Source organism: Mustela putorius, unplaced genomic scaffold (genome assembly GCF_011764305.1).
Source record: "Mustela putorius furo isolate JIRA1106 unplaced genomic scaffold, ASM1176430v1.1 tig00000487_pilon_pilon_pilon, whole genome shotgun sequence".
Lineage (NCBI taxonomy): Eukaryota > Metazoa > Chordata > Mammalia > Carnivora > Mustelidae > Mustela > Mustela putorius.
Genome location: NW_025421399.1, coordinates 3,787,681 through 3,796,141, shown reverse-complemented (window position 1 = coordinate 3,796,141; position 8,461 = coordinate 3,787,681). Strand labels below are relative to the sequence as shown.

General features: G+C 54.8%; 1 long non-coding RNA gene across 1 annotated transcript; it reads left to right on the top strand.

Moving 5' to 3' along the window:
* Positions 1-380: 380 nt before the first annotated feature.
* Positions 381-8,249, top strand: LOC101684507. Its single transcript, XR_001176434.2, has 4 exons — positions 381-3,331; positions 4,227-4,402; positions 4,751-4,797; positions 5,294-8,249. It is a non-coding gene; the product is annotated as an uncharacterized LOC101684507 (long non-coding RNA).
* The last annotated feature ends 212 nt before the right edge of the window (positions 8,250-8,461 follow it).

Genomic DNA, 8,461 nt, shown 5'->3' with positions numbered 1-8,461 from the left:
GTCTCCCATGCCTCTCCCTCCTGCCATTCAGAGGACCCCTAGCTGTGCATCCTTGACCCCGGGCCTGGGCCAGAGCTAGGACATGGCCAGATTGGCTGGTGCAGAGTGCAGAACTGACAGAAAACTGACCTCATCCACCTCGTGCATTTCTTACATGGGTATCAAACATCCATTTGAGTTAAAAAGCTCTCATAGGGGGCATCTGGGTGGCTCAGTGGGTTAAGCCTCTGCCTTCGGCTCAGGTCATGATCTCAGGGTCCTGGGATCGAGTCCCACATCAGGCTCTCTGCTCAGCGGAGAGCCTGATTCCTCCTCTCTCTCTCTCTGCCTGCCTCTCTGCCTACTTGTGATCTCTCTCTGTCAAATAAATAAATAAAATCTTCAAAAAAAAAAAAAAAAGCTCTCATAGCTAGCACTTCATCTTAGTGTTGACTTAAAGCAGTACCAGTTGGACAGAGTAAGAATAGGGAACACACCAAAGATCCAGAGAACTTCGGACCTAATGGGCTCTTTCCATTTTACAGATGAGGAAACTGAGCCCCAAGGTGAGCAACAGCCTTAATATCCTTAGGATCGGAGTTGGGCAGGCAGCATGGGACCTCCGAAGTGGGGAGACCCTATTTCCTGCTATGTGGCCCTTTCCTTGTGATCATTTTTTGAGGAATACTATTTATGTTCCAATTACAAATTAGGATTTAAAAAAACGAAATCAGGATCCACTTCCCAAAGGGTGCTTAAATGTCCAAGAAGAAAGGATAGGGTCTTTCAAAGTCAGATAAACAGAATTCTAGGTGAGCCAAGCAGCCATGTTAACTTTCTTCTCTGGGCCTCATTCATTAAAACAAACAAACAGGACAGAAAGCTCTATATAGGTAGCCCTAGATGGATATATGATTGATAGGTAGATAGGGGGATAGGTAGCTAAAGGTAAAGAGAGAGAGAGAGAGAGAGATTGCATCACAGTACGCCTGTATGTGCCAGGCGCTGTACCGGGTCTTGGGGATGAAGCAGTTAACGAGGCAGGCAGGGTCCCAGCTCCTAAAGGACAGAAGACAGATAAACAAGTCATCACTGCTCAGCATGATGAAACTGACAACCTTGCTCGCCCCAGGCCAGGCGACTGAACTCGGTGGCTGGGGAACGGCGCTGGGAGAGAGCTAGGAGGCTTTTCCCTATCCTGGACTGTGAACCATGGGAATGCATTTCTCACCCCTGAAAATAAACAAAATAAAAAACAGAATAAAAATAAAGTGTGATGAGTGTTGACAAGGGACGAGTGCAGGGTGCTTAGGGGATGGCTGGGGGAGGGGACGGGGGGGCTGGGTACGCAGAGTGCAGACCTGGCCTCTGGAAGGGAGAGAAGGCTCCTTGGAGGAGGAGGAGAAGCCCAGCTTCAGCCCGCAGCACAGGGAGGCCTCAGAGGTGAGGAGTTTGGAGGGAAGGAGAAGGGAGATGCTGGCAGGAAGATTATGGGGTGTGCAGGGTTGCTGGGGGGCTTAGATGGTCGTTCTAGAAAGGGTCTTGCATACAGGACATGCTTAACGCACAGCAGTCACTGCTACAATTATCCTCTGATTATCGTCGGCGGGGACGAGGGATGGGGCCTTCATGGGGCTGCAGACCCTACGAGATATTCCGGGTCCTCTGGAGTCTCTTGGTGACGGGCGTTCCTGGGATTTGCTGCCTTTTATCATATGCATGCACCCAGCCCTGGGTGTGGGGAAACAGAGAGAAGGTCCCAGCTGAGGGTGCCTTGTTCTGGGGAGGGGTGCGCAGCTCCTCTAGCCGCGTTTTCCCTCGAACACAGGCCCCAAACAGCCTGGATTTCTGAGGCAGAGGACGGCTGCCTGGGTGCTTTGGTTGCACATCACAGACAAGAACATGCCCAGGTTCAGAAGGGCCGCAGGCCCAGGGCTGCGTGTGGCACAGCGGGGACCCACCAGCATGGCAAGCACAAAGGGTGGCCTAACTCCTTGGCCTCACCTCACCCCATCAGGAACGAGGGACTGTAATAACTCCCCCCATTTTACAGATGAGGACGCCGAGGCATGCAAAGGTTAAATAACCTCCAAGAGGTCACCTCCGTGAGGTCACATGGTCAGGCTTTGACTGCCCCCAGCCCCAGGCGGCCTCATAGCCTCTTCCGGGCCCTGCAGCAGAGCTCCCGTGTCTGATTGTCTGTGCGTGTCTGCTTAGCCCATCCCTGCAACAGGAAGAGAACCATTTCCTCCAACTCAGTAAAGCCCACTAAGCACATCGAAAACCTTATTTGTGTTCTGGACTTAGGACCCATGACCACAGCAACAACGTTTTTGGAAAAATCTGATTTCCAGGGAGGCCGGATGGGTCTGGCATTCACTGCATCTGGACGTGGGATGGGGTAGGGGCGCACAGCTCCCTGAGAGGTGCTCCCTTTGGAGTCAGGGTCTCTGGGGGTGTGACAGTCTTAGCCTGACAGGAAGTGACTCTGCTCTGGGGAGGGGGCTCAGCATGCGACCCCGTGGCTGAGGGCCAGTGGGGAAGAGTCCCGACCCCAGGCAAGCTGTGAGCTAGGGAGCCACGAGGAAGCAGTGCTGGGGCCCATGGCCCCTCTCTACTCGTCGGGAGAAAGCAGGAGTTACGTAAGCCCACAGCTTCATCGTGGCCTCGGTGGGGTCCAGCCAGCTGTCAGTGGTCATGGTCTCCAGCCCCTGGGTTGACTAGATGGACCCTCAGATTTCTGACTCTTAAAGCTTAATTCAGACCTCTAACCTCTGTGTTCCAGGCCCCCCTTCTCCCTGGCACGTAGGAGACCCCCGTGCATATGCGGTAGTTACGAGAACATGTCTTTTCTTCCCTTCCAGACCCTGGGCGGAGGAGGTCCACCCAGCCTTCCGTGTGAGGAGTCCGCTCACTCATCCAGGCTCTCAGAACTGCTCTTGGCACACTCAGCTCTAGACCAGCGTTGGCTGCTATGATCATGACCATCACCGCTATTCCTAGAAGACTCTCCCCACCCAGGGTCCTGGGCTACCCCTCTCCTACCACCACTTTGGCCCTGCCTAAGCCTCCATCCCCGAGGCCCTGCCTCATTCCCTGTTGGCGGTGTGTCTCTGTCCCTGGCCCCCCTCCCGTTTTGTCCCCTTCCCTCCCTATCAGCCCACCGCTCCCAAGGCCCTCGGCCAGCTAATCCTGCTACCTGTCAGCTCAGATTAGAGCCAATTACGTTCCTTCATCTCAGCTTAAAATTTTTGTGGTTTCCCAGCTCTGCCTAAAGTGCTCCATGAGGGGCAAGGGCTGCCCAGCTGGAGAAAGCTTCGGGAGAAGGAATGTGGGTCTGTGAATTCCCCAGGTGGGTTCCTGTCTCGGAGATGGGGCTGCGGGAGGCAGGGGGTGGGGGCTGGGGGGCCCTCTATGGGAGGGAACAGCCAGGGAACTGGCTGTTTTGGGATTGTGACCTCATGGTCCTGGGGTAGACTCTCAGCCCAGTGTCCTCCAACAGACAGAGTCCACTGGGGCCTGCATCTTGGGCACTCAGTCGAAGAGGAGGCCCAGAGTTACCAGGATTTGGGGGGAATTTGGGAGGCTCCTGGCCAAAACACAGGGCCAAGCCTCTCTCCTCAGCCCTGATCAGCCCTCCTCTGCCCTCCCGTCCAGGGGTCTCACCAGCCACAGGGTTCCACGGGAAGAGACAAGAGTGAGCACAGGGGGCCGGGAGGGGGTTGCGTGCAGTGTGGGGAGCTGCACAAGCAAAGGACCACTTCGGCACGTTCTCCCCACGGCCTGGCAGTGAGTCCCCAAGGACTCGGCAGGCTTCATCTTCCTTAATTTGCGTTACAGCCCCCTGAGGTAGGCTCTCCAGTCACACAACTAGGAAGGGGGGAAGCAGGTTTGGTTTCCGGTCCGTCTGTCTCCCTTGCGGAGCCTCTAATGAAGGGTGACAGAGAAGGGGGACTCTGTGGTTCTCAGGGGATCTCCCGGGCAAGTCCCAGACCCCGGCAAAGGTTCTGGGTGCAGAACCCTGACAACCCACATCTGGGTCCTCCCCGCTCTGGGACTCGGGTATCACGTTTTAATCACTGCGTCTAACTTTTGCGCAAGACGCTCCCATTTACAAAGCGCCTTCTGTGGCTATTACTCATTTGTTGAACCCCCAGGAGCTCCCTGGGGAGGCTGACGCTTACCATCTCTTTTTGAAGATGAGGAAACGAAGGCTCAGAGAGGTAAGCCGCTTTCCTGGGTTGCAGGTGGAAGACGGAGAGCCAGAACTCACAGGGAGGTCTGCGGGGCCCGGGGGTGCAGAGCGGCTGCTGCGCGCTCTGACTTCTCCAAGGGGAGAGTCATCGTCTACCCCATCCTCTGCAGTGTTCCGAGCCATGCCGCCCGCTTCCCGAGAGTGGAGAGGTTTCCGGCAGGTACCCAAGTAGGTGGATCTCATCTGGGCTCCTCTAACCTTCCCCTGCCCCAGTCCCCCCTTTCAGTGCGGAGGATGTCAGTTTGTAGAGAGTGTCCTGAAGAAAATGAAATGCCTCCCATATCACCCAGCCCAAACAGCCTATGGGCTGCGATGTCATCATCCATGGCCCAGTCTAGCCTTGTCACCTGGTCCTGGTCCTTTTGCATGCTCTAATCGTGAGGGTCAGAGGATCACTCTCTGCAGGGCCTCGGGAACCCCAGAGCTTTCTTGGCTCCACCCGGAATGGTCTGTCTTCATAGTGCAAGTTAATGCCAGGCCTCAGAGTTTCAAAGTCCTTCTTTACATTTCTTCCAGGCTGGTCATGTCACAGCCCTGCTTGGAACCGTGGCTGTCATCCCCAGGTATGCCCCTCAGCCTTTCCCCACCAGCTCCAGGCCCCACACTGGTGTCCCAGGCCCTGTGCAGGTGGGTGTCCCATGCCCCAGCCAGCCAAGCCACGTCTACTCTCCCTGCATGCAGCCACATTTCCCCACTTCTGTGGCTCTGCTCATACCAGTCCCACTGAGAAGGCCCTCCTCCCTGGTCCACCTTCCTTACTCCGGCCTCACCTTAAAGACTCACCTTAAAGACTCCCACTGCTCCCCAGAGTGAATCACGTCTACCTGGGAGCCTCTACCATCAGACTGTTTTCTCCTTTATGTTCACACTAAGCACCCTGAATGGTGGGCACCCATCCAACCATGTCTCTCTCCCCCAGATCGGACTGTGAGCTCCCTGGTATTAAGGCCTGGCTCTCATCCGCCTCCGTTCCTACAAAAATCCTGCCCCTTCTTCCTTCCGTCTTTCCTTCTTCCATCCCTTCCTCCTTCAATGAATGTTTTTTTTTTTCCCCCTGAGGGTCAAGGGCTGCCCAGCTGGCAGAAGCATCGGGAGGTCTGAATAATGAATACACGAATAAATTATTATTCACCATGGTGAGAGACGAGAACAGCACCAGATTTTGAGTTGAGCTTGGAAGGCTAAAGAAACCAAACCGGAAATGCTCTGGCTTCTAGAGGCTAGGAGAAGAGAAAGAACCAAGGAGGCTAATTCATCCTTCCCAGCAAGGGCAGGTGTAAGCCTATGTGTCCTCAGAAGAGCCAGACAGTGGACCTCCTGCTCCTCCTGTGGACATCCTCCTAAGACAAAGATGTCTTAGTGGACATCTTTGTCAAGACACACAATGAAGATGAGCATAGCTGGCTGCCTTGACGCCATCGGCCTACAGTCAGTCTGTCTGTGGCAATCAGCGACCCTCTCTGACTCCTGCTTCTGTTTGTTCTAGTAACTCAAGACCACAATGGTCACCTCCATCCGTTCTTCCTGGCCAGTGAATTGGTTCCCAAGATTTGGAGACTGCTTCAAATGACCGGCATGCTTCCTCTATGCTGCCTGTCCATCATCCACATGGCAAACATTCACTGAACACCTAGTGTCTCTGAAACACTGTTGGGTGGCAGTGGCATACTGAAGTCTCCCGGGGCCTCGAGGACTCGGACTCGAAGCTAATCCCTCCAGTTCCCTTCGTGTAAAGAGGAGACATTGAGAATGCAGCCCACACCTTCAAGGGACTTACAGCCTCAAGGGATTAACCACCTGGCAATGTGATTGAGTGGGTCCCTTCCCTTCTCTGGGCCTTAGGCTCCTGCTGGGTGGTAAGAGGGAGGTATCAGGCTCTCTGACCTTGAGTCCTTACCCGGACTCACCTAATTCCAAAGTAGGTTCTACGCATAAGGTCACTGGGTTATGCGCAGGTAGGACAGGTGCCAGGAAACCTACCAATTGGATAATTAGGCTTGCCCCGACCCCTCGTCCCTCGAGGGAGCATATGGGCTGGTCCTCAGCTCCCCTCCCCGCAGCTGCGGGCGGAAGTGTCGGGCGCTGCGGGGGTCCCCTGGTGGAATGTGGCTATGGTGGGCGCTGGGTCCAAGGGCTCGGCTGACAGATCTAAGGCTGCCGCCAGCCACCAGCTTTCCATAGGGCGGCCTGCCGGCCTCCCTCCTGTGGAATGACGAGCCCTGCTCACCACCCCCCCCTACCTGGCGTTTAATCTTTAATGCAGCCCCAGCTGCCCTGGGGCAGGACCCATCAACCCACCCGCTCTGATAAAAGCGATAATTAGCTCTTTTTCAACTTTTCACTTCTCCCCCCCTCCACTCTGATGTGTGAGCATTGGGAGAATTCCAGCTAATGGGTCTGCCCTCAGCCAATTCCCCAGCCCATGCAGGCCGGAATGCACGGGGTCATTAGCCGGGCCTCCCGGGCAGGGGCCTGTGCTTGGGACGTGCTTGTCTGCCTGCTCTGGGGTGCCCCAGCCACCCAGGAGAGGGCCCGGCCTCGGCAGAGTGGACCTGCCCAGACCTGCTGGATCCCACTGTCCTCAGTGGTGGCCCCTTCCTGCACCTTCACAGAGACCCCTGAGAGGTGGCCTGAGGCTCCCACGGGGCCAGACTGAGAGGACAGGAGGCCACCCGTCCCCAGGCATCGCCCCCTGCTTCCAGGGCAGGGAGCCCAGCTTGGGTTCAGCCACCGGTCAGTGTGGAGGCTGCTGGCTGGGATCCCCCCAGTCCCGCCCCATCAGTGACTTGTAATAACTAACTTGTGTGCTGTGCCTGTCCCGTTCAAAGTGCTTCCAGATAACTTAGCCCAGAGGTGGCTGCGGCCCAGGGCTTAACGGTGCAGGCTCGGGGCTACTCCTCGGAACCGGGGATGGAGGCGGCAGGGGAGGATGGGTGCAATTCTGGCTTAGCTCCTTTTCTCTTCCTCTCTGACAGGCTCGGGCCAATGCTCATAAACTCGTTGGCCACCTAGAACCATGGGGCTCCCGTCATTAACACCGCAGGTTGAGAGGCACCCAATTAGCTACGGGAGTCTAGAGCTACTGCCTTCAAGGGTCATAAACAGGGTCCGTGATGCCTAGGATCAGAGGTTACCATTTAGCCAATGCCTCCTTCATCTAAAAGCCCAGGGCTACCTTTACCTAGAAACCCAGGGCCATCCACCCTGGTGCTGTTGACCCCTGCAACCATCTAGACCCACAGGACATAGGCACCTAGTACCCAGAATAGCCCACACAGGACTGCTATCAACCAAACCTCAGGGTCATTGCGAGCCAGCAAGTTGAACCACAAAGTTATCAATGTCTTGGACTTGTAGCGGATTGAGAAACTTTGTGGTAAGGTCACACTGACACTTAGCACAGGGCTTCTCTTGGATAGGCTCTGGGTAGGTTTTCCTTTACTGACTCCGCAGCAATAAGATATCACAGAGTCTCTCGGGTGGCTTCTCCCACCGCATGAACTTCTTCCACTCACTCAGCTGGGTCCTGAATTCTCACCGCGAACTTTTCAGAGGAAAACAGCTAGTGTGTATCATGGGAGTGAGTTCTGCACACCTAGAATCCATCCCGGAGTGGGGTCTGTTCAACAAGAGGGGGTGTGCATGCCCTTTGAACAGAGTCTCCTCATTTTCTAGAAAGTTATTTTGAGGAGTAGGATCTAAGGACTTCCTGGAAGAGGCAGCATTAGTTCCTCAGAGACAGAGCAGACCATTATCAGGGACAGGGACTCCCTAAATCACAGGCTCTCCATCCCACCCACCCCAGAGCTAACATTTCTGCATGTTTTTTAGCCTTGGACATGACTGGGACCTTGCTGAGATACCCGACAGGAGACGTAGAAATGGATTCTTCTCTATTTCCCCACCTTCTCCTAGCCAACAAATACACAGCTTCAGAATATCAAAAATGTCCATGAATTTCCCAGCTTTTAACAGTGGAAATCTTAGTAATTTCAATTTTTAGGAAAGGTATACATTTTCTTTTTTAAAATTTTATTTATTTGAGAGAGAGTGGCAGTAGTGGGGCGAGGGGCAGAGGCAAAGAGAAGCAGACTCCCTACTGAGTGGGGAGCCCCACATGGGGCTCGATCCCCAAACCCTGAGATCATGACTTGAGCTGAAGGCAGCTGCTTAACCGACTGAGCCACCCAGGCACCCCCCAAAAGGTATACATTTTCAATAATTCCA